Raw genomic sequence first — 8,975 nt, forward strand, 5'->3', positions numbered from 1 at the left:
GAAGTGAGCTGGGAATTTTTGTTTGTTGTTTTTAGACATGAGTTGCCCTTCAGTGTGCTCTTGGCTGCAAAGGCCAGTTATAGGTTGGGGTGGTTGCCATTTCTTTGTGCATACTGCATTTGCAACCTGCGTTTGGGATGTCTTTAGGATTGCACTGACATCCGCTAAAGATTGTAAGGGCAGTGCGATATGAATGCAGTGCTGGAATTGCACACGGATCATGGGGTTTACTGTACCACATTAGTGTGAACCTAGGCTAAATAAAATTTAATGGATTGCAGCTTATCAGTCCTTAGATGTGGTGGCTGCATTAGGTTTCTTTTTTAGGCTTTTTCCCTTTATTTTACCTAAAGATCCTGCCAAATACACACTCCATGTACTAGGGTAACAATGTTCGCTCATTTTACTGTATCTCAAGGAGGATAGGCGTTGCCACTCATTGTCACTTTGTAAAGTGCCACTATTTAGAAGTAACTGAATCTGTCAAAGATGTCAGTAAAGCTACCGAAACTGGCAGTACAGCGTTTTAAATCTGGTGCAGTACCTTTTAAAGGGCCATACTGCCAGTGACAAACATATTGAGTGTGTTAGGACTACAGAAAAACTCCATAACATATGGAGAAGATGTTCTGTGGTTCACAGATATAGTTTGGAACAATTGTAACAGATTGCAACAGAGGTAGAGAGCAAAGGAAGTTATCAGCTCCAGGGATTTATTCTTAAAGGCAAGCAGTGTAAGTACCTGACTTTGACCTAGTATCAGTCTCTTGTACTCCCTGTACAGCAGGGTAGGAATGTGAGAGGAAGAAGCAGAAAAAGGAGCCAATCAGTTGATGCACTGATATGAAGCATGCTAATAGGAGGCAAAAGCAGAGTGACAGAGAGATGAGCTCATCACAGAGCTGTTTTCCATTTCACTATCTAGTAACAGGCTGGGGCAGGTTCAGAATGACCTGGGCTCTGAAGGAGTGTGTTGAATGATGCTAGTGTAATTATAAGCACAGGCTGCAAAACCATCTACTGACAAGGCCTCATTGGATGTGGACTTCATGAGCTGCTGAGGAGGGAAGCTGACTTATTTATACACCCTAGACATGTTTGGGAAGCCAGGGAATTGCTGTAAATGGAGTTTAAGAAACCTTCAATTACTGAATGGAATCTTTGTTACTTGAAAGACAGGGGTTGGGTTATTTATGACTCCAGTCTTCCGTTATGAATACCCATGGCTTTTTTTTTTTTCAGAGAATAGATGCAGGAACCCACCCTCCCCAGTCAACGTCCTGCCACCAACCCCAGTCCACAATCACCTCTGCACAGCTAATCTTTCGCCCCCTTCGCATTTCACTTCTGCACCCCTATTTACAGCCCACCCCAATCCACAGCTCTAAACCTATACAGCAAACCCATCCTTCACATCTGCACCCCCTGCTACCCCCCCCCCAGTTCTCTTAACCCTGTACAAATCCCCCCCCCTATTGTTGACAGTTTCAGTGCCTGGTCCCCATTCCCAGGGCACTGGTCAATCAGATGTTGGGCACATGCCCTGGATGACAGGGCTAGCATACAGAAGCTGGTGGGGGAAATTAATGGAATAGAAAACTTCTACTGGCTTCTGTGTTATGTGATAGGCTGCAGAGGTGAGGGCAGAAAAAAGTCCTGGGAATGCCATTAAGTCTCCTAATGTGACCATGTTTCCTTTTTAATTTAAAGTGGTTCTAAAGGCTGAAGGTTTTTAACCTTCATGCATTCTATACATGAAGGTAAAAAAACCTTCAGTGTTCAGCGTGTAGCACCTCCTTCAGCCCCCCCCCCCCCCAATACTTACCTGAGCCAGATCTCAAACCAGCGTTGTGCAGGAGAGCAGAGGCTCTCCGGTGTCTCTTCCTTCTGATTGGCTGGGATGCAGCAGTGGGAGCCATTGGCTCCTGTGGCTGTCAATCACAGCCAGCGATGAAGGGGCAGGGCTGAGCAGCTCTCTTTGTGTCTTATGGACACAGAGAGCAGGACAAGTGGCCTTTTATGGGGGCACTGGGCAGCGGGGAGAGGCCCAGAGCACCAGCAGAGGAGGTTAGGGCTGCTTTGTGCAGAACCTTTACACAGAGCAGGTAAGTATAACATGTTTGTTATTTTATTTATTTATTTTTTATTTGCATTTACAAACACTTTTTCATGTTTGTACCATTAAAATTCACATGCAAAGGACTAACACACATGGCCAGATCTAGGAGGGTGCTGGGGTGGTCCTAGCATCCCCCTAATAGATGCTGTATTGGGCCTACTATTCTCCCCCTCCCATCTCCGCACTGCAAACAACCTGGGCACAGGTAGTGGAACTCCTCCTTCCCACACAGCTGAGATCAGATTACATTACAGACACATCCTCAATCTGCATAGTGTGTAGCTGGCTGCTATGTTGCAAATTCCCAGATAGGAAGAGCAGCACAGCAGCAGTAGCCAGCTACACACTGTGCAGATTGAGGCTATGTCTATAAGGGAATTGAATTTCAGTTATGTGCTGTGTGGGGAGAAATAACAATGCCAGCAGTGATCCCTGTCCTCTGCCCTTCTGGCTCCTGTGCTCTGCCCTGCTAACCCCTGTACATTGCCCTGTTGACACCCATACACTGCCCTACTAACTCCTGTACACTGCCCCGCTGACATCTATCCTCTCTCTGCTGACCCCTGTCCTCCACCCTCCTGCTGACCCCTGTCCTCTGCCCTGCTGACTCCTAACTTCTGCCCAACTGACCTCTGTCCTAGGCTTTTCTGGCCCCTGTACACTGCCCTGCTGAACCCTGTCCACTTCTCTATTGATCCCTATCCTCTGCCCTGCTGGCCCTTGTCCACTGCCCTGCTAATATCTGTTTTCTGCCTCCTAACCCCTGTTTTAACTAAATGATTGGGCCAAATTATCAGCATTCTACTCTTAATAAAGTCCAGAATGTAACTCCTGGCATTGATAAAGCTGGGAGGGCTCAGCACAAGAAGACAGTGATATTTAGTGCAAAACAATTAACAGGGTGACTGGTACTTTATTTGTGGTAAAGTAAATCTGTAGTAAAAAAGCTTGGAAGCTGCCATTGATGACTTCTCCTTTTGTAAACACTAGTTCCTTTCTGGACTGCTGTACTTTGATGACTTGGAACATGTATACAGATGACTAATTTTGGCTTTACTTTGCCTTTCCTCATCTGCATCTACGTTGACCAAGAGTACAGTGAAAGTACTAAAGACACAGACAGTCAGGGAAGGAATGTATTCAGAAAGTGGTCTGTATTTCTCTGCACAAGTTTCATATACTGTATACTGCACCATTAATTGTTATTTTGATGACATTTTAGGTCTACTTACATGGTGCCTTTAAAATCCATCATTTTTTTTCTTTTTTTGAACAATGTACTTAAAAATCAGAGAGCAGGAAAGAGAGAGTGAAAATAAATGAGAGAACACAAGAGACAAATTGAGTTAGAGAGTACAAGAGATAAAAATAAAGAGTGAGCGAAATGTACCCCCTACAATGGCTCTTGGTCTTGGTCTTATTCCCTTTGACGCTTCATCTTTTCCATTGCTTACTGATGCATTCTACATTACATAAAATAGATTAAAATCCCATTTTGGTTTTATTTTACTAGCTGCATATTAGCATTAATAGTGTGATTCACAACCTAATATCTAAGAAATGTATGTTGTATTAAACCAATCATGATTGATAAAATAACAAACACTTGTTAAATTTATTGTGCATGCGGTGAATTCATCTGATCCAAACAACATAAACATGCACTTTATAAAGTGAAAATTCTCAACTCCTTAAGGGCCCTTTCACACGTGCTTTCCGATCAGGTCCGCCTGTCAGTTTTTCTGGTGGACCTGATGGGACCCTCCAGTCTCCCCTATCCGATCCGATCCTGTCCACAAAATGCAGACAGATGGTGGTCTTTTTTTCCATCCATCCGGCGGATTAGATCGGATATGATCGCAAGAAAAACTCACAGGCAGTCCGTTTTTACCTTATTTACCCATAGGGTAGAGTGGGACTGTGTCCGTCTCTGCTCTGCACAGTGAGCAGAGACAGAATTGTCATCCGTTTGCTCAGTGGGGATCAGCCGAGCGATCTCTTGCTCAGCAAGTAGGTTCAGTTCCACGGAAAAGCCTGTGTGAACGAGGCCTTAGTACATCAGCCCAATAACAAGTTGTGGAATTTGTCTAACAGACTGTTTTATACTTGTTCTATTTGTCAGTAAAAAATCTGCTCTGTCAGTACATTTTCTGAGTTTCAACGCTAAAACATTTTTGGGTCTGGCAACCCCGAGGGCTGTTCAGAAAAGAAATAACAGGCAGGATAGCACAAGGTGCTTGTCAGGATAGTGAGAGGCACTCAGCATGCAATCTCAGTTCCTTTTGTATAATATTTAGTAAAATGTGTGGTAATTGGTTTTGTTTTAAAACCTGAACTAAGAGAAGCACTCTTCTCTGCCATGTAAATTACTCCCCAACACTTCGTACAGTAGAGCTTGAAGCACAATGGAGCATAGTGCAATTCAACTCATATACTGTGCATTGAGATATGCTTTATTGTTAAAAAAAAAGTCATGCACTTTTTTTTATCTATTGTGGTGCATTGGCAGCGCATTAATAATAAATGGCTGCCTTAATACAACGCCCAATAATGCATTGTGTTCTATGGTGACAACACCAGATCAAAATATAAAAACAATTCTCAAATAAAACTGCTGCCCCTTATTGTGTAAAATATACATATATACCAATGTTAAACTTAAAGAAGGCACTGTTTGATTTTAACTTAAAGCGGATTTCCACCCAAAAGTGGAACTTCCGCTTTAGGGAGTCCTGACCCCCCGACATGCCACATTTGGCATATCATTTTTTGGGGGGGGGAGCGGGTACCTAGTTTTGACAGGTACCCGCTCCCACTTCCGCTCGGAGCGCCGCGGCGCCCTGAGCGGAAGTTCTCCTCTCCCCCTCCCTCCCTGCAATCTTCTGGGACACGTCAGAGGTCCCAGAAGATTGCCGGCCAATCACGGCGTGCAGCGCGACTCGCGCATGCGCAGTGGGCACCCGGCTGTGAAGCCGCAAACTGTAACAGCCGGGTGCCCACAGCAGTGATGCCGGCGCCGTGGGAGAGGATCGAGGCTTCCGGCGGCCGCATCGCTGGACCGTTGGACAGGTGAGTAAATGGCTGGAACTCCGCTTTACTTTCAATGGTTTTTATTGAAATTTCAGAAACACAAGAAAAAACATAACAAAGTACACGGGGGGGGGGGGGGGGGACAGAGAAAAAAAAAAGGGGGGGAGGGGAAGGGTGCGATGTACATTACATAGTACATAGGTTTGCATCAATCTTGGTACAATCAGTAGGTTTAACAAAGATTATACAATACGAACAATGCGAGAGTATAACAACTGGTGTAGAGGTAAATGGAACAACAGAACTAGGTAATTCCTGTCATATAAGTACGAACTGTCAACAAGGGTTGGTGAAGTATTTGCTTTGCATCCAGAATGACCAGTGTTTGTGGAACCTAGGGCTTTGAAGAACAGCATAGGCATAAGCTTTCTCCAAAGAGAATTGGAGGTTAATCTGTTTAATGACCTCAAGGTGTGAAGGAGCGATTGGCTGCCTCCAACATCTGGCTATAATCGTCCTTGCTGCAATTAGTATATGGGTAATAACAGTATGCATGGCGAGTGGAAATGAGTCTATGCCCAAGGAGAGGAGTGCTAAGGCCGGGTCTGTGCTTCTTAAAATACCAGTGACATCTGATATAATTTCGAAAATCTTTCCCCAAAAACTGGTCAGACTTCTACATTGCCAAAAGATGTGAAGAATCGTGCCCACCTGGTCACAGTTACGCCAGCAGAGGGGGCTTTGGGTATCGAAAATTTTGGAAAGTCGGTACGGGGTTAGATACCAGCGAGTCAACACTTTTTGCGCCTGTTCCCAATGGGATACACATTTGGAGGCTCTATAAGTAGCACGGATGGCCGTTTGCCATTGAGCATCTGAGAAGGTTTGCTTGAGGTCACCTTCCCAGGAAATCATATGTGGGGACTTGCGGAACGTATTTTTATGCTTGATGGTATTGTAGAATAGGGATATACCTTTTGTAGAGCATACGGGGTTAGTGAAGAATTGCCACAATTGAGGGGATACCAGGATCACCGGTGGAGGGTATTTACGCAGGAAACTGGAGATGCTGTTGTATGCAAGGGTAGCTTGTACTGGGAGGGAAAATTCACTGGCAAGCTTTGTGAACGGTTTAAGGGTGTCACCCTGGTAGAGCTGTGATACGAAGGTGATGCCAGCTGCATGGAATTTGGAGAGGTTAACATAAGGGAGGAGGACATTCAAAGTGGCAATGGGGATTGGTAGTTTGACAGGTGTCGCAGAACCTGGAAGGTGGTGGGATAACATTCTCCATGACAATAGGGGAGCCTGAGTCGGTAGGGGGAGCGTGTGGAGGGGTACCTGTTTCCAGCTATCTGCTAATAGCAGATCACTAAGGGCATGTACATTAGAGAGCGCTTTTTCTATGGGAACCCACGGGAGGTCAGAGCGTTCGGAAAACCATTGGCGAAGGGCGGTGAGATGGGCCGCAGAATGGTAATCCAGAAGGTCTGGCATACCAATGCCTCCAACCGATTTGTGGCGAGTCGAATGGGCATAAGAGCATCTGGCCCTCTTTTTTTGCCAGACAAAAGCGCGGAGGAGCGACGAAAGGGGTTTGATGAGCTTCTGGGGAATGTAGACTGGGAGAGTACGAAAGAGATACAAAATTTTGGGTAAGCAGACCATTTTAAATGCAGCAATCCTGCCAGTCCACGAAAGATCTGCCGACGTAAGTTTGGCTATGTCTGCGGAGATAGTCGAGATCAGAGGTTTGATATTGGAGGTGACTAAGTTGGCCGAGGGAAACGTGAGGTTAATGCCTAAATAGCGGAGCGGTGACGTAGACCATGTGTAAGGGAGAGTGGTTTGTAGATGAGTACGCGTTGTATTGTGTACGCCCATATTGAGAATAACGGACTTACTAAAGTTGACTTTGTAATATGAGAGATGACTGAAATTTTGTAGTATGTCGTGGGCCGCCGGGAGGGATACTACAGGGTTTGTGAGACTAAGAATCACATCATCAGCGAATAGTGTAATGACATGTTCCGAGCGGTTGATTTTAAAGCCGGAGACCAGGGAGTTTTGTCTAAAGGAGGCTGCTAGTGGTTCAATGATCAGGTTGAAGACAAGAGGAGATAAGGGGCATCCTTGACGGGTGCCATTTGTTATAAAAAATGGTTTAGACAGGACTCCTGCTGATAGGACTTTAGCCGAAGGTGAAGAGTAAAGGGAGAGTATAGCGGACATGATCGGGCCCGAGAAGCCGAACTTCCGCAGCACCAATTCCATGTACCCCCAGTGGACTCGATCGAACGCCTTCTCTGCGTCTATAGAGAGGAGCAGAGAAGGCGTTCTAGAGCGCTCTGCGTGGTGGATCAGGTTGACTACTCTTCTGGTAGCGTCCGGAGCTTGTCTTCCCTTTACAAAACCCATCTGATCCATGCCTACTAGTGTGGGGAGAATTGTTGCTAGTCTATTGGCTATCAATTTGGCATAGACTTTTACATCAGTGTTTAATAGCGAAATGGGCCTGAAATTCGCGGGTGTGGATGGTGGTTTACCGGGTTTGGGGAGGGTGGTGATATTAGCTAGGAGCATTTCTGACGGAAGAGTACCGGTTTGGATGGCCGTGGAAAATAAAGGGAGCATGTGGGGAATTAGGGTGTCTTGCATGGTGTGATAATACTCATTTGTCAGGCCGTCCGGACCTGGGGATTTACGGAGGGGAAGGGCTTTAAGAGTTTTGGCTAATTCTTGGGTTGAGAAAGGGCGGTTCAGGTAGGCAAGGGAGTCTGTAGAGAGTGTTGGTAGATCAAGGCGGTCAAGGAATGCTTTTATGTCACAGGCGCTGGGCTGGGGGGTGTCTTTGTCATCACGCAGGTTATATAGGGATCCGTAGTAGTCTGCGAAGGCATCAGCAATTTTTTGGGGGTGGGTTAATTTTTCACCAGTGTGTGGGTGGGTAATAGAGTCTATCCTGGATTTTATTCGTTTGGCACGTAGCCGAGAGGCCAGGAATTTGCCTGCCTTATTGTGGGACGAGTAATACTGTAAACGCAGTCGGGCCAACATTTTGTCGTGACGGTCAATAAGGAGACGCCGGAGGTCTAATCTCAAGGATGTGAGTTTGGATGCATTAGCGGGGGAGGGTGCGGTGGCATTGATAGTGTCTAGTGAGTGAATTTCTGCAGTGAGGTCCCTCAACTTCTGTTGATATCTCTTTTTAAGGCGAGAGCCCAGCTGTATGAGGATTCCCCTGACGAACGCCTTGTGGGTGTTCCAGAGGGTGGTTGGGCTGACATCTGGTGTGTCATTGGTCTCAAAGAATTCTCTCATTTGTGATTGCAAGTGTTTAAGGGAGTCAGGGTCAGATAAGATGGAGTTGTTACAACGCCAAATATAGGAGGATGGGTTTGCAGGGCCGGTGGAAATGGTCATGTGTATTGCCGCATGGTCGGACCACGTGATAGGGGAAAGGTCAGTGTCAACTACTAGGGGCAGAGTGGCAGAATCTACCAAGAACAAGTCGATCCTGGAGTAAGTGTTGTGACAGGGTGAGAAATAAGTATAACCTCTTTCTTCCGCGTGTTGGTACCTCCACACGTCATGGAGTCCTTCGGCATGTGTTAAAGCAGCCAGTGAAGGCAACTTCGATTTAGGATTGGAGGAGGAGTCCATGACGCGGTCTGGCACCAAATTGAAGTCCCCACAGATGATCAATTTGCCCACCGTTAATTTTTTTACCTTAGCATATAATTTACGTAGAAAACGCAATTGGTGAGTGTTAGGCGCATATACATTAACTAACGTGTAATGGCAGCCATCCAAAGTACAATTAACA

The sequence above is a fragment of the Pelophylax lessonae genome (assembly GCF_965119305.1).
Source record: "Pelophylax lessonae genome assembly, chromosome: 1".
Taxonomy (NCBI): Eukaryota; Metazoa; Chordata; class Amphibia; order Anura; family Ranidae; genus Pelophylax; species Pelophylax lessonae.